Raw genomic sequence first — 24,063 nt, 5'->3', positions numbered from 1 at the left:
AAGAGGGAATACAGTTGCTCTAAAGTGAAAATAAAACAATATTTTCCATCCTCCTTGGTGTGAGAAGCCCTTGACCTAGGGGGTTGTGGGTCGACTGGCTAAATAAACAAATGTAATCACCCAAAAGCAGCTACTTCCATTGGATTCAATGAAGCTGAGACAGACTTGGCCATGAGTATTAACATCATCATCATCACGCTGTACGGTCCAAGGACTATAACTACCAATGAGCAGAGAAAAATAATACACTGCCAGGGAGGGTCATTCATGGCATGATGTTATTAACAGCTGCATTGGGATATTTAAAGCCTCTTTTCATCTCAGCATGGATGGCTGTTGAAATTAGCTTTGGCCTGGGAAGAGACTATAAGGGCCAAAGACATCATCATTCCCACTAAATGAAGAGACTGAGTCAGTCAGACTGAGAGGACGGATGTTCTCATCACACAAAGTTAAGAGTCCTTTAGCTGCTTGTCTTATAGCAGGTCATATCTTACAGTAGGAGAGGAGTAGAGGGAATGAGTAAAGGGGCTAGATGAAGATACAAACATGTGTGATAAAGAACAAAACGCATGGCCATTCAATGTGAAATGACCCTGAACTATACATTTCCAAAACCTAAAAAGGAGGAAGAAATCTATCAAAAATGTTTTGAAATCAAAATGATCAAATGTATGCTGTGTTTGGAATGATACAAAATGACAAAGATACATTCCTTCTCATCCTCTCCTCGCCATCCTGGGTTCTAGGCCTCCAGGAGGGCGTGCCAGCGACAGACCTGCTGGCCTTTACACTCCTTCATGTCCAGCCAGTGCAGCTGCTCCTCCTCCCCGCTGCTGTTCTGGCCCAGGGCGAGCCAGCCCACCATCTCCTTACCCTTCATGCTGCACCGTTTGTAGATGGACACCATGAGGGTGACGTCAGACAGCTGACAGTCTCCATCTCTCCCCCCTACAAGCTCAGCCCCCCAAGGCGGAGCACCTTCTCCCCCATCATGTGCTCGAGGGACATGCTGCCCACCAGGGCGTAGAGGTGGAAGCGCAGGGCAGAGTCGCCAAGCTCCGAGGGGTCCAAGCAGGAAAAGCGGAAGGTCTCGTTGAATTCAGGCACTGACCCCTTCTGGACGGAGGTCTTATGGCACTGCTTCTTTGTCGGGAGCAGGACCACGTGCACCTGCCACGAGTCCATCCCACTGCGGCCTTTGTTTGGGAGACCCCGCGCCGTCACCACGGTAATCAACAGCTTTTGAGAGGCGGCCTTGTAGTCCAGGGTGACCTCGAGGTCACCACATTTGGTGATAGGGGGGTGGGAGGTGGAGTTGGGGGGGCGAGAGAGGACCTCCTCTACAGGAGGATGCTCCTGCTGAGAGGAGGGGAAACAGAAAACACACACTCAGAACTCAACACAGAAAGCCACTGCTATATGCTCCTTGCGAGAAACTAACATATGAAATAGTCAGCAATGTCATAATTCTAATCACTTGAATTAACATACTGTATTTTGCTGTGTATCAGGCAATGGCAGAATTGACTCCAGTCAAGCAGCTCTTCAAACAGTCAGTAAACACAGCATCGATTGTGTCACCATGTTGACAGAGCAGGCGGAATATTGGTGTTGGCACGGCAACCACGGATCACAGATAAGATCATTGTAGTGGCGGCTACAATATACTGCACAGATCAGGCGTCATGCGCTTTTTCCTTCCCCCGCACTCACTGACATGACAACCTGACTCACAATGTTAGCCACGACTCAAATGATCCAAAACAAACAATATACAATTATGCTAACAATTTCCTTCCATTCATGTGTATCTGTATGTGCTGTTCCATTCACATAAATATATTTAATGTGGAAAGTACCCAGTAAGCACATTTGGTTCCTTGGAAGTTGTGGGAACGTACGTTTTTGGTTTCCCATTGGTTCTGGGAACGAACTCGTACGTTTCCCAACCAGTAAAACTGAACGTTCTGAGAACAATGGTGAAAATATCGGCTGTTCTGGGAATGTTAATTTTTAGGTTGCAGGGAGGTTCTGAGAACGTTTTACTATGAGTCCCTGAAAGTTTTCCTGGGAGGTTTTATTAATGTTCTGAGAATGGACATTTTAGGTTATTTGAAGATAATTAAATAACGTTCCGAGAAAACAAAATGTAAAGGTTATTTTGAGGATTTTGAATAACTTCCTTAAAACTTTAACTGAAAGTCAGTAAGACTTTTAATAACACTGCTAGCTTAGTTTAACTGTTTTGAACTCCAAGCACAGATAGGACACATATACATTCATTTGCTTAGGCATTAATCATGCAAACACATTTATTTTTAACTCATACAAAGCTGTTCATTTTAGTCTATTCAAACAGTACCTATTTCAAAGTAAACAAGCACTCATTAAGGGCAGGTGTGCACAATTAGTGGAGCAGCCAACACACGAACACACTTAACAAGATAGAGAATCGTTTTGTTGACGCTGAGAACAGAATGTATATGTTTTTTAATAACTTAGAACGTTACTAATGTTTTCTTGTGATTTTTATGGAACGTTTTCTTGTTGGAGAATGTTCCTAGAACATTACCAAAATTAAATGTACAATTTCTGAACATTTAGGAAACGTTCTGTGAAAGTAATGAAATACCAACATTTTTATATTTGTCAAGTTCCTTAAATATGCTGAGAATATTCCAAAGCCAAGCAACTATCCTGCACCATTCCCAGAAAGTTGTGGGAAGGTTGTATGCAAAATAACCATAGAACAACCACGCTCTCACCAAGCTCTAAGAAAATCTATATGCTGGGTCTTCTATGAAAAGAGTGCAAAAGGGACTCTTTTCATGGAAAGACACAACTAATAGATATCCCAGCTAGCACATACCGTTCTGAGAACCATATGTTTCTTAGAGCTTGGTGAGAGCATGGTTGTCCTATGGTTGTGTCACTTCTAAGATTTGAAATACAAAATTGTGCACCAATATGCTAAAGTGCCAAAATTCTGCATTTTGACATGTCCCTCTGTCAACCTTGTGTCAGTCCTAGGAAGATTTCTACCCATTTAATTTTTAAAAATCTCAACGTTTCACCATAATTGTAAAGCCCTAGTTATTTTGTTGCTTTGCCAAAGTCATTTCTGAAGATTATTATTATTTTATTTTTTAAATTGTATTTATTTAACCTTTATTTAACCAGGTAAGCCAGTTGAGAACAAGTTCTCATTTACAACCCTCGACCTGGCCAAGATAAAGCAAAGCAGTGCGATAAAAACAACAACAACACAGAGTTACATATGGAATAAACAAAACGTAAAGTCAATAACACAATAGAAAATCTATATACAGTGTGTGCAAATGTAGTAAGTTATGGAGGTAAGGCAATAAATAGGCCATTGTGCAAAATAATTACAATTTAGTATTAACACTGGAGTGATAGATGTGCAGAAGATGATGTGCAAAAAGAGATCCTGGAGTACAAATGAGCAAAATAAATAACTATGTAAATAACTATATGGGGATGAAGTAATTGGGTGGGCTAATTACAGATCGGCTGTGTACAGGTGCAATGATCGGTAAGCTGCTCTGACAACTGATGCTTAAAGTTAGTGAGGGAGATAAGTGTCTCCAGCTTCAGAGATTTTTGCAGTTCGTTCCAGTCATTTGCAGCAAATGGCGGCCAAAGGAGGTGTTGGCTTTGGGGATGACCAGTGAGATATACCTGCTGGAACGCATACTACGGGTGGGTAGTCCCGTGTAACTCAGTTGGTAGAGAATGGCGCTTGCAACGCCAGGGTTGTGGGTTCAATTCCCACAGGGGGCCAGTATGAAAAAAATAAAATAAATTAAAATAATGTATACACTCACTAACTGTAAGTCGCTCTGGATAAGAGCATCTGCTAAATGACTCAAATGTTTAAAAAAATGTTGCTATGGTGACCAATGATCTAAGATAAGGCGGGGATTTGCCTAGAAGTGATTTATAGATGACCTGGAGCCAGTGGGTTTGGCGATGAATGTGTAGTGAGGGCCAGCCAATGAGAGGATACAGGTCACAATGGTGGGTAGTATATGGGGCTTTGGTGACAAAACGGATGGCACTGTGATAGACTACATCCAATTTGCTGAGTAGAGTGTTGGAAGCTATTTTGTAAATGACATCGCCGAAGTCAAGGATTGGTAGGATAGTCAGTTTTACGAGGGCATGTTTAGCAGCATGAGTGAAGGAGGCTTTGTTGCGAAATAGGAAGCCGATTCTAGATTTAACTTTGGATTGGAGATGCTTAATGTGAGTCTGGAATGAGAGTTTACGGTCTAACCAGACACCTAGGTATTTGTAGTTATATTCTGAGTCAGACCCGCCGAGAGTAATGATTCTAGTCGGGCGGGCGCAAACAGCGTTCGATTGAAGAGCATGCATTTAGTTTTACTAGCGTTTAAGAGCAGTTGGAGGTTACGGAAGGAGTGTTGTATGGCATTGAAGCTCGTTTGGAGGTTTGTTAACACAGTGTCCAATGAAGGGCCAGATGTATACAAAATGGTGTCATCTGCATAGAGGTGGATCTGAGAGTCACCAGCAGCAAGAGTGACATCATTGATATACACAGAGAATAGAGTCGGCCCGAGATTTTAACCCTGAGGCACCCCCATAGAGACTGCCAGAGGTCCAGACAACAGGCCCTCCGATTTGACACATTTAACTCAATCTGAGAAGTAGTTGGTGAACCAGGCGAGGCAGTCATTTGAGAAACCAAGGCTATTTAGTCTGCCAATACGAATGCGGTGATTGACAGAGTCAAAAGCCTTGGCCAGGTCGATGAAGACGGTTGCACAGTACTGTCTTTTATCGATCGCGGTTATCATATCGTTTAGGACCTTGAGCGTGGCTGAGGTGCACCCATGACCAGCTCGGAAACCAGATTGCATAGCGGAGAAGGTACGGTGGGATTCGAAATGGTCGGTGATCTGTTTGTTAACTTGGCTTTCAAATACTTTTGAAAGGCAGGGCAGGATGGATATAGGTCTGTAACAGTTTGGATCTAGAGTGTCACCCCCTTTGAAGAGGGTGATGACTGCGGCAGCTTTCCAATCTCTGGGGATCTCAGACGATACGAAAGAGAGGTTGAACAGGCTAGTAATAGGGGTTTGCGACAATTTCGGCAGCTAATTTTAGAAAAAAAGGGTCCAGATTGTCTAGCCCAGCTGATTTGTAGGGGTCCAGATTTAGCAGCTCTTTCAGAACATCAGCTCTCTGAATTTTGGTGAAGGAGAAGCGGGCGGCATGGGCAAGTTGCAGTGGAGGGTGCAGAGCTGGTGGCCGGGGTAGGGGTAGCCAGGTGGAAAGCATGAACAGCCGTAGCAAAATGTTTATTGAAATTCTCGATTGTTGTAGATTTATCGGTGGTGACAGTGTTTCCTAGCCTCAGTGCAGTGGGTAGCTGGGAGGAGGTGCTCTTTTTCTCCATGGACTTTACAGTGTCCCAAAACTTTTTGGAGTTAGTGCTACAGGATGCACATTTCTGTTTGAAAAAGCTAGCCTTTACTTGGTTCCTGACTTCCCTGAAAAGTTGCATATCACGGGGGCTGTTCGATGCTAATGCAGTACGCCACAGGATGGTTTTGTGCTAGTCAAGGGCAGTCAAGTCTGGGGTGAACCAAGGGCTATATCTGTTCGTAGTTCTGAATTTTTTGAATGGGGCATGCGTATTTAAGATGGAGAGGAAAGCACTTTTGAAGAACATCCAGGCATCCTCTACTGACGGAATGAGGTCAATATCCATCCAGGATACCCGGGCCAGGTCAATTAGAAAGGCCTGCTCGCTGAAGTGTTTTGGGGAGCGTTTGACAGTGATGAGGGGTGGTCATTTGACCGCGGACCCATTACGGACGCAGGCAATGAGGCAGTGATCGCTGAGATCCTGGTTGAAGACAGCGGAGGTGTATTTAGAGGGTAAATTAGTCAGGATGATATCTATGAGGGTGCCCATGTTTACGGATTTAGGGTTGTACCTGGTAGGTTCCTTGATAATTTGTGTAAGATTGAGGATATCTAGTTTAGATTGTAGGATGGCCGGGGTGTTAAGCATATCCCAGTTTAGGTCACCAAGCAGTACGAACTCTGAGAATAGATGGGGGCAAGCAATTCACATATGGTGTCCAGGGCACAACTGGGCGCTAAGGGGGGTCTGTAGCAAGCGGCAACAGTGAGAGACTTATTTCTGGAATGGTGGATTTTTAGAAGTAGAAGCTCAAACTGTTTGGGCACAGACCTGGATAGTATGATAGAGCTCTGCAGGCTCTCTCTATAGTAGATTGCAACTCCGCCCCCTTTGGCAGTTCTATCTAGACGGAAAATGTTGTCGTTCGGAATGGAAATTTCTGAATTTTTGGTGGCCTTCCTAAGCCAAGATTCAGACACTGCTAGAACATCAGGGTTGGCGGAGTGTGCTAACGCAGTGAATAACTCAAACTTGGGGAGGAGACTTCTGATGTTAACATGCAAGAAACCAATGCTTTTATGGTTACAGAAGTCAACAAATGATAGCGCCTGGGGAGAAGGAGTGATACTGGGGGCTACAGGGCCTGGGTTAACCTATACATCACCAGAGGAACAGAGGAGGAATAGAATAAGGATACGGCTAAAGGCTTTAAGAACTGGTCTTCTAGTGCGTTGGGTACAGAGAATAAAAGGGGCAGATTTCCGGGCGTTGTAGAATAGATTCAGGGCATTATGTACAGACAAGGATATGAGTACAGTGGAGGTACAACTAAGCATTGGGTAACTATGAAAGAGATAGCATCACTGGAGGCACCGATTGAGCCGGTCTCCGCGTGTATGGGGGGTGGGACAAAGGAGCTCTCTGAGGCTGGTTGAGCTGAACTTGGGGCTCTACAGTGAAATTGTATAATAAGAACTAACCCAAACAGCAATAGGCTAGGCATATTGACATGGGAGAGAGGCATAACGCAATCACAGGTGTTATTCGAGAGGGCTAAGACAACAACTGGTAATGACGACGAAAGTTTGGGCTGAGGCTAAACAGATAAACAGGATGGGGTACCGTGTAAAGGAACAGTCCAGCAGGCATTAGCTGTGCAGCTGAGTGATCATAAGGTCCAGTGAACAGCACCACGTAAGTCCGGGAGCAGATCGTAGGCTGCTAAAGCACAGGCGAGCAGGAGGCTCGGCTGTTGATTGCGCATGCTAGCGGGCCGGGGCTAGCAGATGGATCTTCGTGGTCGTCGCAACGGGAAGCCTGTTGAAACCACATCAGACGATTACGTCGGCAGACCAGTCGTGATGGATCGGCGGGGCTTCGTGTCGACACTAGGAGGTCCCATCCGGTTGACAGAGGTAGATAGCCGGGAGATGGGCCTGGCTCGAGGCTAGCTCATGGCTAACTGGTACGTCGGGAAGTGGTGATTAGCCAACAACAGCCATTCGGTTGCAGCTAGCTAGTTGCGATAGTCCGGTGTTAAGGTCCAGTGATTCAGTGATTCCGGCAGAAAATCCGATATGCTCTGGGTCAATAGTACGCTGTGCAGACTGGCTGATAATTGTCCAGGCTAGCTGCAACCGAATGGCTGTTGTTGGCTAATCACCACTTCCCGACGTACCAGTTAGCCTTGAGCTAGCCTCGAGCCAGGCCCATCTCCTGGCTATCTACCTCTATGTCCACCGGACGGGACCTCCCTTTAAGAGTGTGCTCCTAATCTCAGCTCGTTACCTGTATAAAAGACAACTGGGAGCCAGAAATCTTTCTGATTGAGAGGGGGTCAAATACTTATTTCCCTCATTAAAATGCAAATCAATTTATAAAATGTTTGACATGCGTTCTTCTGGATTTTTGTTGTTGTTATTCTGTCTCTCACTGTTCAAATAAACCTACCATTAAAATTATAAACTGATCATTTCTTTGTCAGTGGGCAAACGTACAAAATCAGCAGGGGATCAAATACTTTTTTCCCTCACTGTATGTTTTTGTAACAAATATTTTTTTTGTACCCCTTATCCAATTGGTAGTTACAGTCTTGTCCCATCGCTGCAACTCCCATACGGACTCGGGAGAGGCGAAGGTCGAGAGCCATGCGTCCTCTGAAACACGACCCTGCCAAGCCGCACTGTTTCTTGACATACTGCTCGCTTAACCCGAAAGCCAGCTGCACCAATGTGTCGGAGGAAACACTGTACAACTGGTGACCGAAGTCAGCTTGCATGCGCCCGGCCCGCCACAAGAGTCGCGATGGGACAAGGACATCCCAGCCGGCCAAACCCTCCCCTAACCCGGACGACGCTGGGCCAATTGTGCGCCGCCTCATGGGTCTCCCGGCCGCTGGCTGTGACACAGCCTTGGATCAAACCCGGTTCTGAAGTGACGCCTCAAGCACTGCGATGCAGTGCCTTAGACCGCTGCGCTACTCGGGAGGCCGAAACTATTATTATTATTAATTTTTTTACAAAAGAAACATTGAACATCTAATAGTCAAATCATAGTGTAAAAGCAGGTGAGCTGCTCCTACAATTTTTTTGCAATTTCCTGGTGTTTTGTGGTGGAAAACTGAGCAGGTCGAGCATAACGTCAACCCTGTTACCCATAGATAAACAGAAAATAAATGTTTAGCAATTACCTATTTTTTTTGTGAAGCTTTCATTCAATTGCCAATTGTTACGGTCAACCCTGTTACTTTCTTTGGCACTTAATAGGCAATGACTATAGTCATTTTTGAGATGGGAAAACTAGTTTTTTATTAAGTTGAACATGAGGTCTCTATGACAGAATGTTATAATTAGGTGAAATCAACGTTTTTTTTTTTACCAAGTTACACTTCTCAAAAGGCTCTGAATTGGTGGAACCACATACCATGTTCTATGTGAGAAAGTGAGTGGGATAAAATGTGAAAGAGGTGAGTAGGATACTCATGCACATATTGCTTTCCATTTCACTGCATGGTTTGGTTGCTAAGAGGCACTTTCATGACAGACACACATACACACACACACAGCGACAAGTTGTCGCAAAATCCCATCTGGGCCTGGGTCTGGGCAGACAATGACATGGGCTGGAAGCCTGCAGTGCTAGCCAGCATCACTCGCTATCACCTCACCCCAACTGGGGCCATAATCAATCATGACACATTAGTGTTTAGCAAAGTAACAGACTAACGCACGAAAAGCCATTAGCAACACTCAGTAACGCTTTACAGCAACAGGTTATGCCACATATTTAATAAATATTTATGAGGCATAGGGAAGGAGTTATGTACTTCTCCCAATGTGCTCCTGGGCCTCATGACAGCCTTGTTTTGGTATGCCCTGAATTCATCTGACAGGAAAACACTGTGGGTCAAATGCAAAACATCTTCTCTTTGTCAGATTTCCCATCAGTATTGACATCATGGCATGATGGACATTGCTGCCTCTTACTGTCAACCAACATTTCCCTTGATAAGAAATTCTGCTTCTCTGTATAGCAAAGATACTGTATGTTATTGGTAGGGCTAGGAGTGTTTCCATAACCTGATCAGGAAACCTCTGGGCCCTTAATATTGGTTCACCAGGCCCAAGGTGACAGCGGGAGCTCGTTGGCTGCAGTACCTCTGCGCTCCATGTGGAGGAGCTGTCTATGGGGTCGTTGTTGTCGTAACCTTGGTTGTCCACGGCCTCCATCTCCAGGCTCCCCTCAGTGGCCTGGCGGCTCATGTCCAGCGAGCCCTCCCGTGGTGGACCGTCCAGACCCTCAGCCGTTTCCTGGGACCCCAGGGAGCCCCGCTTCTCATCCCCATACGACAGGGGGTCCTGGTAACTCAGCCTGCGCACGTCTCTATCCACGTCTGGGGAGGATCACAGCAGGGCTTCATGAAGACACAATATCACATGGAAACACACAGCACACACTCACACTGGGATATTTTGTATGGTATGCAGTCTGCAACAGGACAGACTTCCCTTAATAAAACATATCCGACAGAACAGACTTAAGTTCTGTAATAAAACATTATCATGAAACACATCCTTGGGATATAAGATACAAGCCATCCATGACTGTGTGTATGACAAAGTCATTGAATGCATGTTAAAAACATAAGCAATCCCAAGCATTCTATTTGAACAGAAATTGCATAACATGTCAGAAACCTATTCCTTGATTGAAGGTGGCTTGTACAGATGGTACCATGAGCTGATCAACGGCAATTAACTCCACAGTATGACTCATCAGTATGTATTGTGTGTTCCCAGGTTCGATCAGATCACTAGTTATATCATAACTCCAGAGGTCACATGCTGGCTGGAACAAGGAAACGTGCTAAAGGAAACCAGGAAGTCATTAGGGTCACTAAGGCATTGAGAACCATAGAAATATAATTAATAGAACGCGATTGGAAGCTCTAACCCTGGCAATTTGACTGGTAAACTCATGGGTACACTCGCAATGACTGCCTAGTATTGATATGCAATAATTTCCATGGTAATTTGGAATGTTCTATCAATTTATGCTGGTTTGCCATGGTAATGTAGAATGTTTATTCAAATGATGCTAACTGTGGTAATGTCAGTTGAGTTTACTCAACAAATCACAGCACAGATTGAAGGGTACACTTCCTGCTTTTATTTCCCGGCATGGGTACACTCAAAATGGCTGCCAGTCCACCCATTATGCCATCATTGACTTGAATGGGGACGTCGGTTCTATTCATTATATTTCTATGTTGTGAACCTCCATGACAGGATGTCAGTCATACAAACAAATGGCCTCTTTGTTCAATAAAACAATTTAATTCACTGACAAAATGAGGCATAGTCAGGGATTCATTATGCCAGGGGCATCTAATAGGGGCTCTAATGCCCACTTAGCCTTTATCTGTATTCTTTATGTACCAATAACTAGTGGTGAAAGAGGGGGTTGGGTGGGTAAATCCCCCCTTATCTTCCAGGGCCATGACATCTGTATAATGCCTGGGTCTGCTGTGACTACTTACACTGATCCTTCTTATAGCGTGTCTAAGACACCAGCCACCATTTGAGTCCAAACAAGTCATTCATTAATCTAAGGACCCAGAGCGCTATCTGACTATCTCTACATTGATCCCAAGAGATTGGTCCAATCAAGTTTAGCCTGAGCTCTTTACAGACAGTAATCTGTGATGAAATGTTATTTTTGGGCTCTGGAGCAGTGGGTTGATTGATTTACATGCTGCTGGATTAGAGGGTTAGAATGTGTGTCTCTGTGTGTGTAATGTATGTACATTGAGGGAAAAAAGTATTTGATCCCCTGCTGATTTTGTACGTTTGCCCACTAACAAAGAAATGATCAGTCTATCATTTTAATGGTAGGTTTATTTGAACAGTGAGAGACAGAATAACAACAAAAAAATCCAGAAAAACGTATTTAAAAAATGTTATAAATTGATTTACATTTTAATGAGGGAAATAAGTATTTGACCCCCTCTCAATCAGAAAGATTTCTGGCTCCCAGGTGTCTTTTACACAGGTAACGAGCTGAGATTAGGAGCACACTCTTAAATGGAGTGCTCCTAATCTCAGCTTGTTACCTGTATAAAAGACACCTGTCCACAGAAGCAATCAATCAATCAGATTCCAAACTCTCCACCATGGCCAAGACCAAAGAGCTCTCCAAGGATGTCAGAGACAAGATTGTAGACCTACACAAGGCTGGAATGGGCTACAAGACCATCGCCAAGCAGCTTGGTGAGAAGGTGACAACAGTTGGTGCGATTATTCGCAAATGGAAGAAACACAAAAGAACTGTCAATCTCCCTCAGCCTGGGGCTCCATGCAAGATCTCACCTCGTGGAGTTGCAATGATCATGAGAACGGTGAGGAATCAGCCCAGAATTACACGGGAGGATCTTGTCAATGATCTCAAGGCAGCTGGGACCATAGTCACCAAGAAAGCAATTGGTAACACACTACGCCGTGAAGGACTGAAATCCTGCAGCGCCCGCAAGGTCCCCCTGCTCAAGAAAGCACATATGCAGTCCCGTCTGAAGTTTGAAAATGAACATCTGAATGATTCAGAGGAGAACTGGGTGAAAGTGTTGTGGTCAGATGAGACCAAAATCGAGCTCTTTTGCATCAACTCAACTCGCCGTGTTTGGAGGAGGAGGAATGCTGCCTATGACCCCAAGAACACCATCCCCACCGTCAAACATGGAGGTGGAAACATTATGCTTTTAGGGTGTTTTTCTGCCAAGGGGACAGGACAACGTCACCGCATCAAAGGGATGATGGACGGGGCCATGTACCGTCAAATCTTGGGTAAGAACCTCCTTCCCTCAGCCAGGGCATTGAAAATGGGTCGTGGATGGATATTCCAGCATGACAATGACCCAAAACACACGGCCAAGGCAACAAAGGAGTGGCTCAAGAAGAAGCACATTAAGGTCCTGGAGTGGCCTAGCCAGTCTCCAGACCTTAATCCCATAGAAAATCTGTGGAGGGAGCTGAAGGTTCGAGTTGCTAAACGTCAGCCTCAAAACCTTAATGACTTGGAGAAGATCTGCAAAGAGGAGTGGAACAAAAACCCTCCTGAGATGTGTGCAAACCTGGTGGCCAAATACAAGAAACGTCTGACCTCTGTGATTGCCAACAAGGGTTTTGCCACCAAGTACTAAGTCCTGTTTTGCAGAGGGGTCAAATACTTATTTCCCTCATTAAAATGCAAATCAATTTATAACATTTTTTACATGCGTTTTTCAGGATTTTTTTATTGTGATTCTGTCTCTCACTGTTCAAATAAACCTACCATTAAAATTATAGACTGATCATGTCTTTGTCAGTGGGCAAACGTACAAAATCAGCAGGGGATCAAATACTTTTTCCCCCTCACTGTATGTATGTATCTACAGTGAGGGAAAAAAGTATTTGATGTCAAAAATGTTATAAATTGATTTGTATTTTAATGAGGGAAATAAGTATTTGACCCCTCTGCAAAACAGGACTTAGTACTTGGTGGCAAAACCCTTGTTGGCAATCACAGAGGTCAGACATTTCTTGTAGTTGGCCACCAGGTTTGCACACATCTCAGGAGGGATTTTGTCCCACTCCTCTTTGCAGATCTTCTCCAAGTCATTAAGGTTTCGAGGCTGACGTTTGGCAACTCGAACCTTCAGCTCCCTCCACAGATTTTCTATGGGATTAAGGTCTGGAAACTGGCTAGGCCACTCCAGGACCTTAATGTGCTTCTTCTTGAGCAACTCCTTTGTTGCCTTGGCCATGTGTTTTGGGTCATTGTCATGCTGGAATACCCATCCACAACCCATTTTCAATGCCCTGGCTGAGGGAAGGAGGTTCTCACCCAAGATTTGACGGTACATGGCCTCGTCCATTGTCCCTTTGATGCGGTGAAGTTGTCCTGTCCCCTTAGCAGAAAAATACTCTGTTTCCACCTCCATGTTTGACGGTTTCGATAGTGTTCTTGGGGTCATAGGCAGCATTCCTCCTCCTCCAAACACAGCGAGTTGAGTTGATGCCAAAGAGCTCGATTTTGGTCTCATCTGACCACAACACTTTCACCCAGTTCTCCTCTGAATCATTCAGATGTTCATTGGCAAACTTCAGACGGGCCTGTATATGTGCTTTCTTGAGCAGGGGGCCCTTGCGGGCACTGCAGGATTTCAGTCCTTCACGGCGTAGTGTGTTACCAATTGTTTTCTTGGTGACTATGGTCCCAGCTGCCTTGAGATCATTGACAAGATCCTCCCGTGTAGTTCTGGGCTGATTCCTCACCGTTCTCATGATCATTGCAACTCCACGAGGTGAGATCTTGCATGGAGCCCCAGGCCGAGGGAGATTGACAGTTATAATGTGTTTCTTCCATTTGCGAATAATCGCACCAACTGTTGTCACCTTCTCACCAAGCTGCTTGGCGATGGTCTTGTAGCCCATTCCAGCCTTGTGTAGGTCTACAATCTTGTCCCTGACATCCTTGGAGAGCTCTTTGGTCTTGGCCATGGTGGAGAGTTTGGAATCTGATTGATTGATTGCTTCTGTGGACAGGTGTCTTTTATACAGGTAACAAGATGAGATTAGGAGCACTCCATTTAAGAGTGTGCTCCTAATCTCAGCTCGTTACCTGTATAAAAGACACCTGGGAGCCAGAAATCTTTCTGATTGAGAGGGGGTCAAATACTTATTTCCCTCATTAAAATGCAAATTAATTTATAACATTTTTGACCTGCATTTTTTTCGTTTTTTGTTGTTGTTATTCTGTCTCTCACTGTTCAAATAAACCTACCATTAAAATTATAGACTGATCATTTCTTTGTCAGTGGGCAAACGTACAAAATCAGCAGGGGATCAAATACTTTTTTCCCTCACTGTATGTATGTATGTGTGCGTGTACCTTCACAGTCTGAGGGCTCTGTGCTGACTTCCTACTGGTCAGAAAGAAGGCGGGTGAACTTGCAGCGTTTTCCCAGTGTAGCCTGGGCTACAACCTCGGTGGTCCCCATAGAGCGGAAACTCTGAGAGCGAGACACAGAGATCTCAAATTGTCTCACAATCACGTCCTCACCGTCTGACGAGCTGGACTGATCATCATCACCCCCATAGCTGTTCACTGGATAGAGATCACACACACAGGGTTAGAGAGTTCACAAAGAGAAGGAGAGAAGGTACAGGCAGGAGAGCTACTACGGAGCCGAATGAGTGAGGGCAAGACAAATACATGAATTAATTCAAAGAACACTTTACAAAACGATCACAAGCACGACCCGCATATCCAAATTACACTGAACAAAAATATAAACGCAACATGTAAAGTGTTGCTCCCATGTTTCATGAGCTGTAATAAAAGATCCCAGACATTTTCCATACGCACAAAAAGCGTATTTCTCTCAAATTTTGTGCACACATTTGTTAACATCCCTGTTAGTGAGCATTTATCCTTTGCCAAGATAATCCATCCCCCTGACAGGTGTGAAATATCAAGAAGCTGATTAAACAGCATTATCATTACACAGGTGCACCTTGTGCTGGGGACAATAAAAGGTCACTAAAATTTGCAGTTTTGTCACACAACACAAGATGTCTCAAGTTTTGAGGGAGTGTGCAATTGGCATGCTGACTGCAGGACTGTTCACCAGAGCTGTTGCCCAGAGAATTGAATGTTCATTTCTCTACCATAAGGTACTTCCAATGTCGTTTTAGAGAATTTGGCAGTCACCCAGACAGCTGATCAAACTGTGGTTTGGGTGTGCACAACCAAATAATTTCTTCACAAACTGTCAGAAACTGTCTCAGGGAAGCACATCGGCGTGCTCGTCGTCCTCACCAGCATCTTGACCTGACGGCAGCTTGGCGTCGAAACCAACTTCAGTGGGCCAACGCTCACCTTCGATGGCCACTGGCACGCTGGAGAAGTGTGCTCTTCAAGAAATGAATCCCGGTTTGAACTGTACTGGGCAGATTGCAGACAGCGTGTATGGTGTCGTGTGGGCGAGTGACCCATGGTGGCGCTATGGGCAGGCATAAGCTATGGACAACGAACAAAATATAATTTTATTGATGGCAATTTGAATGCACAGAGATAGCGTGACGAAATCCTGCGGCCCATTGTCGTGCCATTCATCCGCCGCCATCACCTCATGTTTCAGCATGATAATGCACGGCCCCATGTCGCAAGGATCTGTACACAATTCCTGGAAGCTGAAAATGTCCCAGTTCTTCCATGGCCTGCATACTCAGCAGACATGCCACCCATTGAGCATGTTTGGAATGCTCTGGATCGACGTGTAGGACAGCATGTTCTAGTTCCCGCCAATATCCAGCAACTTCACACGGCCATTGAAGAGGAGTGGGACAACATTCCACAGGCCAGGCCTCCCGAGTGGCACAGTGGTCTAAGGCACTGCATTTCAGTGCTAGCTGTGCCACTAGAGATCCTGGTTCGAGTTCAGGATCTGTCGCTGTCGGCCGCGACCAGGAGACCCATGGGGCGGCGCACAATTGGCCCAGCGCCGTCCAGGGTAGGGGACGGTTTGGCCGGCAGGGATGTTCTTGTCCCATCGCGCACTAGCGACTCCTGTGGCGGGCCGGGCGCAGTGCGCGCTAACTCGGTCGCCAGGTGTACGATGTGTCCTCCGGCACATTGGTGCGGCTGGCTTCCGGGTTAAGCGGGGACTGTGTCAAGAAGCAGTGCGAATCGGTTGGGTTGTTTCGGAAGACGCATCACTCTCGACCTTCGCCTCTCCCGTGTCCGTACGGGAGTTGCAGCGATGGGACAAGACTGTAACTACCAATTGGATACCACGAAATTGGGGAGAAAAAGGGGGTAAAATAAAATAAAATAAAATAAAAATTCCACAGGCCAAAATCAACAGCCTCATCAACTCTATGCGAAGGAGATGTGTCACGATGAAGAAAGTAAATGGTGGTCACACCAGATACTGATTGGTTTTCTGATCCACTCCCCTAACTTTTTTTAAAAGGCACACTATACAGTGCATTGGGAAAGTATTCAGACCCTTTGACTTTTTCCACATTTTGTTATGATACAGTCTTAATCTAAAATTGATTACATTGTTTTCCCCCCTCATCAATCTACACACAATACCCTATAATGACAAAGCAAAAATAGGTTTTTAGAAATTTTGGCAAATGTATTACAGATCAAAAACTGAAATATTACATTTACATAAGTATTCAGACCCTTTACTTAGTACTTTGTTGAAGCACCTTTGGCAGCGATTACAGCCTTAAGTCTTCTTGGCTATGACGCTACAAGCTTGGCACACCTGTATTTGGGGAGTTTCTTCCAGTCTTTTCTGCAATTCCTCTCAAGCTCTGTCAGGTTGGATGGAGAGCGTAGCTGCACAGCTATTTTCAGGTCTCCAAAGATGTTTGATTGAGTTCAAGTCCAGGCTCTTGCTGGGCTACTCAAGGACATTTAGAGACTTGTCCCGAAGCCACTCCTGCGTGTCTTGCCTGTGTGCTTAGGGTCGTTGTCTTGTTGGAAGGTGAACCTTCGCCCCAGTCTGAGGTCCTGAGCGCTCTGGAGCAGGTTTTCATCAAGGACCTCTCTGTACTTTGCTCCGTTCATCTTTCCCTCGATCCTTACTAGTCTCCCAGTCCCTGCCGCTGAAAAACATCCCCACAGCATGATGCTGCCACCACCATGCTTCACTGTAGGGATGGTGCCAGGTTTCCTCCAGATGTGATGCTAGGCATTCAGGGCAAAGTGTTCAATATTGGTTTCATCAGACCAGAGAATCTTGTTTCTCATGGTCTGAGAGTCCTTTAGGTACCTTTTCGTAAACTCCAAGCGGGCTGTCATGTGCCTTTTACTGAGGAGTGCTTTCCATTTGGCCACTCTACCATAAAGGCCTGATTGGTGGAGTGCTGCAGAGACGGTTGTCCTTCTGGAAGGTTCTTCCATCTCCACAGAGGAACTCTGGAGCTCTGTCAGAGTGACCATCAGGTTTTTGGTCACCTCCCTGACCAAGGCGCTTCTCCCCCTGATTGCTCAGTTTGGCCCGGGCGGCCAGCTCCAGGAAGTCTTGGTGTTCCATTTAAGAATAATGGAGGCCAATGTGTTCTTGGGGACCTTCAATGCTGCAGACATTGTTTTGTACCCTTCCCCAGATCTGTGCCTCGACACAATCCTGTCTCGGCGCTCTACGGACAATTCCTTCGACCTCATGGCTTGGTTTTTGCTCTGACATGCACTGTCAACTGTGGGACCTTACATAGACAGGTGTGTGCCTTTCCAAATCATGTCCAATCAATTGAAATGACCACAGGTGGACTCCAATCAAGTTGTAGAAACATCTCAAGGATGATCAATGGAAACAGGATTCACCTGAGCTCAATTTCGAGTCTCATAGCAAAGGGTCTGAATAATTATGTAAATAAGGTGTCTGTTTATTTTTTATACATTTGCAAACATTTCTAAAAACCTGTTTTCGCTTTGTCATTAATGTGTATTGTGTGTAGATTGATGAGGAACATTGTTATTTAATCAATTTTAAAATAAGGCTGTAACGTAACAAAATGTGGAAAAAGGGAAGAGGTCTGAATAATTTCCCGAATGCATTGTATATACAAAAGTATGTGGACACCCCTTCAAATTAGTGGAATTGGCTATTTCAGCCACACCTGTTGCTGACAGGTGTTTAAAATCAAGGACACAGCCATGTATTCTCCAAAGACAAACATTGGCAGTAGAATGCCCGTACTGAAGAGCTCTGTGACTTTCATTGCGGCATAGGATGCCACCTTTCCAAAAAGTCAGTTCGTCAAATTTCTGCCCAGCAAGAGCTGCCCCGGTCACCTGTAAGTGCTGTTATTGTGAAGTGGAAACGTCTAGGAGCAACAACAGCTCAGCCGCGAAGTGTAGGCCTCACAAGCTCACAGAACAGGACCGACGAGTGCTGAAGTGTGTAGCGTGTAATAATCGTCTGTCCTCGGTTGCAACACTCACTACCGAGTTCCAAACTGCCTCTGGAAGCAACGTCAGCACAATAACTGTTCTTCGGGAGCTTCATGAAATGGGTTTCCATGGCCTAGCAAAGATGGCCTAAAAGATCACCATGCGCAATGCCAAGCATCGGCTGGAATGGTGTAAAGCTCACCGCCATTGGACTCTGGAGCAGTGGAAAAGCGTTCTCTGGAGTGATGAATCTCGCTTCAGCATCTGGCAGTCCAACAGACGAATCTGGGTTTGGCGGATGCCAGGAGAACGCTACTTGCCTCAATGCATAGTGCCAATTGTAACGTTTGGTGGAGGAGGAATAATGGTCTGGGGCTGTTTTTCATAGTTCGGGCTAGGCCCCTTAGTTCCGGTGAAGGGAAATCTTAACGCTACAGCATACAATGACATTCTAGATGATTTTGGGGGGGAAGGCCCTTTTCTGTTTCAAGCATGACAATGCCCAGTGCACAAAGCGAGGTCCATACAGAAATTGTTTGTCGAGATCGGTGTGGAAGAACTTGACTGGCATGCACAGAGCCCTGACCTCAACCCCATCGAACACCTTTGGGATGAATTGGAACACAGACTGCGAGCCAGGCCTAATCGTCCAACATCAGTTCCCGACCTCACTAATGCTCTTGTGGCTGAATGGAAGCAAATGCCCGCAGCAATGTTCCAACATCTAGTGGAAATCCTTCCCAGAAGAGTGGAACTCCATATTAATGCCCATGATTTTGGAATGAGATGTTCGACGAGCAGGTGTCCACATACTTTTGGTCATGTAGTGTATCTGTGACCAACAGATGCATATCTGTATTCCCAGTCATGTGAAATCCATAGATTAGGGCCTAATGAATTTATTTTAATTGACTGATTTCCTTATATGAACTGTAACTCAGTAAAATCTTTGAAATCGTTGCATGTTGCATTTATATTTTTGGTGAGTGTTGGAGGCCTGAGACTTCAGTGTCAGTCAGTGAATCTACCATGCTATGGAGCCAGGACAAGGAAAGCAGGAGAGAAGTGCCAGCTGTACATACCCATAGCATTACAAATCACATAAACTGTTACCTTTTAGTCTGTCTGTCTCTAAAAACAAAGCATTTATCTGAACACCACTAGTTCCACCAGTGATGGACAGACAGACAGACTGACAGTAACTTGGTTATGTAAGTGTCTGTTGACAGATTGATTGAGGCTGTAATGGAGACGTCTCTGGCCCCGTCTCCCTCATCAGTGTAGGTCACCCAGTACAACCCGTCCCTCTTTAATGCAACCATCCATCATCATGTTAACCCAGGATGGCTCTAGTGAGTGGGCGAGGCCACTGATTGATTTCTTGTGGCCCTGCTCACCTCTCGTGTTCAACGCGTCTCCACGGCTGCAGTAGCAAGAGCCGTCTAATCATTAGCCTTATACAGTGAGGGAAAAAAGTATTTGATCCCCTGCTGATTTTGTACGTTTGCCCACTGACAAAGAAATTATCAGTCTATAATTTTAATGGTAGGTTTATTTGAACAGTGAGAGACAGAATAACAACAAAAAAATCCAGAAAAACGCATGTAAAAAATGTTATAAATTGATTTGCATTTTAATGAGGGAAATAAGTATTTGACCCCTCTGCAAAACATGACTTAGTACTTGGTGGCAAAACCCTTGTTGGCAATCACAGAGATCAGACGTTTCTTGTAGTTGGCCACCAGGTTTGCACACATCTCAGGAGAGATTTTGTCCCACTCCTTTGCAGATCTTCTCCAAGTCATTAAGGTTTCGAGGCTGACGTTTGGCAACTCGAACCTTCAGCTCCCTCCACAGATTTTCTATGAGATTAAGGTCTGGAGACTGGCTAGGCCACTCCAGGACCTTAATGTGCTTCTTCTTGAGCCACTCCTTTGTTGTCTTGGCCGTGTGTTTTGGGTCATTGTCATGCTGGAATACCCATCCACGACCCATTTTCAATGCCCTGGCTGAGGGAAGGAGGTTCTCACCCAAGATTTGACGGTACATGGCCCCGTCCATCGTCCCTTTGATGCGGTGAAGTTGTCCTGTCCCGTAGTAGAAAAACACCCCCAAAGCATAATGTTTCCACCTCCATGTTTGACGGTGGGGATGGTGTTCTTGGGGTCATAGGCAGCATTCCTCCTCCTCCAAACACGGCGAGTTGAGTTGATGCCAAAGAGCTCCATTTTGGTCTCATCTGACCACAACACTTTCACCCAGTTCTCTACTGAATCATTCAGATGTTCATTGGCAAACTTCAGACGGGCATGTATATGTGCTTTCTTGAGCAGGGGGACCTTGCGGGCGCTGCAGGATTTCAGTCGTTCACGGCGTAGTGTGTTACCAATTGTTTTCTTGGTGACTATGGTCCCAGCTGCCTTGAGATCATTGACAAGATCCTCCCGTGTAGTTCTGGGCTGATTCCTCACCGTTCTCATGATCATTGCAACTCCATGAGGTGAGATCTTGCATGGAGCCCCAGGCCGAGGGAGATTGACAGTTATAATGTGTTTCTTCCATTTGCAAATAATCGCACCAACTGTTGTCACCTTCTCACCAAGCTGCTTGGCGATGGTCTTGTAGCCCATTCCAGCCTTGTTTAGGTCTACAATCTTTTCCCTGACATCCTTGGAGAGCTCTTTGGTCTTGGCCATGGTGGAGTTTGGAATCTGATTGATTGATTGCTTCTGTGGACAGGTGTCTTTTATACAGGTAACAAACTGAGATTAGGAGCACTCCCTTTAAGAGTGTGCTCCTAATCTCAGCTCGTTACCTGTATAAAAGACACCTGGGAGCCAGAAACCTTTCTGATTGAGAGGGGGTCAAATACTTATTTCCCTCATTAAAATGCAAATCAATTTATAACATTTTTTGACATGCGTTTTTCTGTATTTTTTTGTTGTTATTCTGTCTCTCACTGTTCAAATAAACCTACCATAAAAATTATAGACTGATCATTTCTTTGTCAGTGGGCAAACGTACAAAATCAGCAGGGGATCAAATACTTTTTTCCCTCACTGTATGTATCACACAGTTATCACTATTAGAACGTTCTGACCGCGCTCAGCGCCACTCCAACCTCGGTACTCCACCATTACCTCAATCACTCTGAGGCTTATCAGCGCACTCATTACTGCTCTCAGGACCATTGTCACATCCTAATATTTATTCCTGCAGAGCCCTCATCACTACACTAAAGCCCTCGTAACCTGCGCAGAAGAACCCTCAATGCAGGTTTCCAATGCAGGTTCTTTTGACTGCAATGTGAGATGCAAGAGGCGAAAACAATGTGAAAAGGTTCATCTCCACAATACTGAGAAGACCTGTGGTTACAGGCACAGAGAGCTGCACAAACACAGCCATCAAGGTATGCAAATGCATATGGTTGAGGGCCACTCCTGAAGTGAATGACCTTGAAAGTATTTATCAGTGCTTTCTGTCTCCATGTGATGGCTGTAGCGTGCGTTGGAGAGCTCATTTAGAAGGCCACTCAGAGCCCACGTCTAAAAGCAGGCCACTCTCAAGCTTCTTAGCAAAGAGCAATTTCTCAAGCAATAGTTTGCTAGGACTGTCTGGGAGTGGTCTGAGTGAGTAGCGGAAAACTGAAAACTAGCTGTTATTGGCAGAGAGATTTGGAATTCTTTCTTATTGGTCTATTAACTCCATTCCACCAAAACAGGCTGAAGTTTCAGGCAGTCTTTTCAAACAGCTCTCACACTAAATGAGCATTATCATTATATTCACAATTTCACAGTATTATTCTAACCTCATAGGGTGGAAATATATGTAAAAACACAGGAAAATCACATTTTGGACGGCACTGGGCCTTTAAGAACTTTTATGCCTTAGGGTTTAGTACACTGCCACACTGGTATTTAGTAGGCCTAACCCAAGAATTAAAGCAATTTTAGAATTTTCTAGCATCCTCTCCAGCAGGCATGCCAGCTAGGAAAGTTAGAAAAGCTACTCTATCTTGATTGATAGCCTGAAATTGCTTGGTAGCTAGTTATGATGTTGGGAGATTGGGAACCTATCTAGCTGGCTAGCTAAAGCCAACTTCATAAAATTGCTAGGTGGCTAGTATTACAGAGATACCACAAAATATTTTTGTTTTATTTATTCATCAAGAAGAAATCAATAGACTACTGTACATAGCTTCATTTACAAAAATACCTCCTGCGAGTCCTGCCCATCACCGGCAGCTAAAATCAAATCAAACGCTGTGTGTTACTCAACAGTCTCTCTCCTCCTCCACTGACAATACTGTCTGCACACACTAGAGCAGGGGTGTCAAATGTCCGGCCCGCAAACGGGTTTAATCCGGCCCGCGAGATGATTTTGTAAAGTATAAAAATGAGCTGCAATTTTTCAATAAAGGAAACTGCTGTTCCAATTGTGTCCACTGGATGGCGCAATAGCAATTGTGTTAAGCAAGCAAACTGTTTATACCGGGGCAGAGTAAATAGGTCAAGCAAGTGCAGCCAGTCCGGATGAGCTACTTTGTTTTGCCCGCGATATTTATTACGGCTTCTACTTTTAACATTATGTGCTTTGGCACCCTCATTGCCCCAATATGTCTCTGTCAAAAAAGAGAAAAGTGGACGCAGAGTGCAGAGTGTTCCAAGAAAAATTGTCATCCTTCTATTTATTCACGGAATTGAATGGGAAAGCTGTATGTTTGGTGTGTTCACAGCATGTTGCAGTGCTGAAAGAATATAACCTTCGTCGCCACTATGTGAGTCTTCATGCCGACAAATATGACAACTTTCAAGGACAGCGGAGAAGAGAGAAGGTGAATGAACTGTTGGTGGGTCTGAAGAAACAGCAGTCTGTGTTTACTCACAGCCGAGACATCAGTGACGCTGCAGTGAAAGCTAGCTACCTCATTGCTAATGAAATCGCAGTGGCTTCAAAACCATTTAGTGAGGGTGAATTTGTAAAAACATGCATGATGAAGGCAGCAGAGATTGTGTGCCCTGAAAAGCACCAGGCTTTTGCAAATATCAGCCTGACAAGAAACACAGTTGCAGACAGGATTTCCGATCTTTCAGTGGATTTGTACAGCCAGTTGAAGCAAAAAGTAAAGTCATTTATTGCGTTTTCGGTTGCAATTGATGAAAGCACGAACATTACAGATGTTGCACAACTGGCCATTTTCATCCGCGGAGTTGATGACACATTGACCGTCACCGAGGAGTTCGTGGAGTTGGTGCCGATGACAGATACAACGACAGCAGCTGATATTTTCACTGCACTCGTCGGCGCGCTGGACAGGGTCGGAGTGGACTGGTCCCGCGCTGTCAGCCTGGCTACAGATGGTGCGCCCTCAATTATCGGTAAAAAAGCAGGCGTTGTGACAAAGTTCAGAGAGAAAGTGCAATCTGCAAATGGAGGACGTGATTTTTGGACTTTTCACTGTATTTTGCACCAGGAGGCTTTGTGTTGCAAGTCATTAAAGATGGATAACGTCATGAAGGTGGTCATCCAAACTGTTAATTTCATCCGATCCAGAAGCCTGAATCACCGTCAGTTTGACAGCCTTCTCAGAGAGAAAGACCACATCTATGGCCTGCCATACCACACTGAGGTAAGATGGTTAAGCCGAGGTGCTGTGCTGAGGCGTTTCTTTGATTTACGAGAAGAAATTG

General features: G+C 45.0%; 1 pseudogene across 1 annotated transcript; it reads right to left on the bottom strand.

Moving 5' to 3' along the window:
* Positions 1-745: 745 nt before the first annotated feature.
* On the bottom strand, positions 746-18,201 carry LOC311102643 (synaptotagmin-16-like; annotated as a pseudogene). The gene is made up of 5 exons: positions 18,180-18,201; positions 14,348-14,563; positions 9,580-9,815; positions 982-1,362; positions 746-928 (listed from the first exon to the last, which is right to left on the bottom strand). The product of its transcript is annotated as a synaptotagmin-16-like (transcript).
* Positions 18,202-24,063: the final 5,862 nt, after the last annotated feature.

The sequence above is a fragment of the Coregonus lavaretus genome (assembly GCF_964263955.1).
Source record: "Coregonus lavaretus genome assembly, chromosome: 27".
In the NCBI taxonomy this organism is placed as follows: Eukaryota; Metazoa; Chordata; class Actinopteri; order Salmoniformes; family Salmonidae; genus Coregonus; species Coregonus lavaretus.
This window is presented reverse-complemented; position numbering and strand designations above follow the sequence as displayed.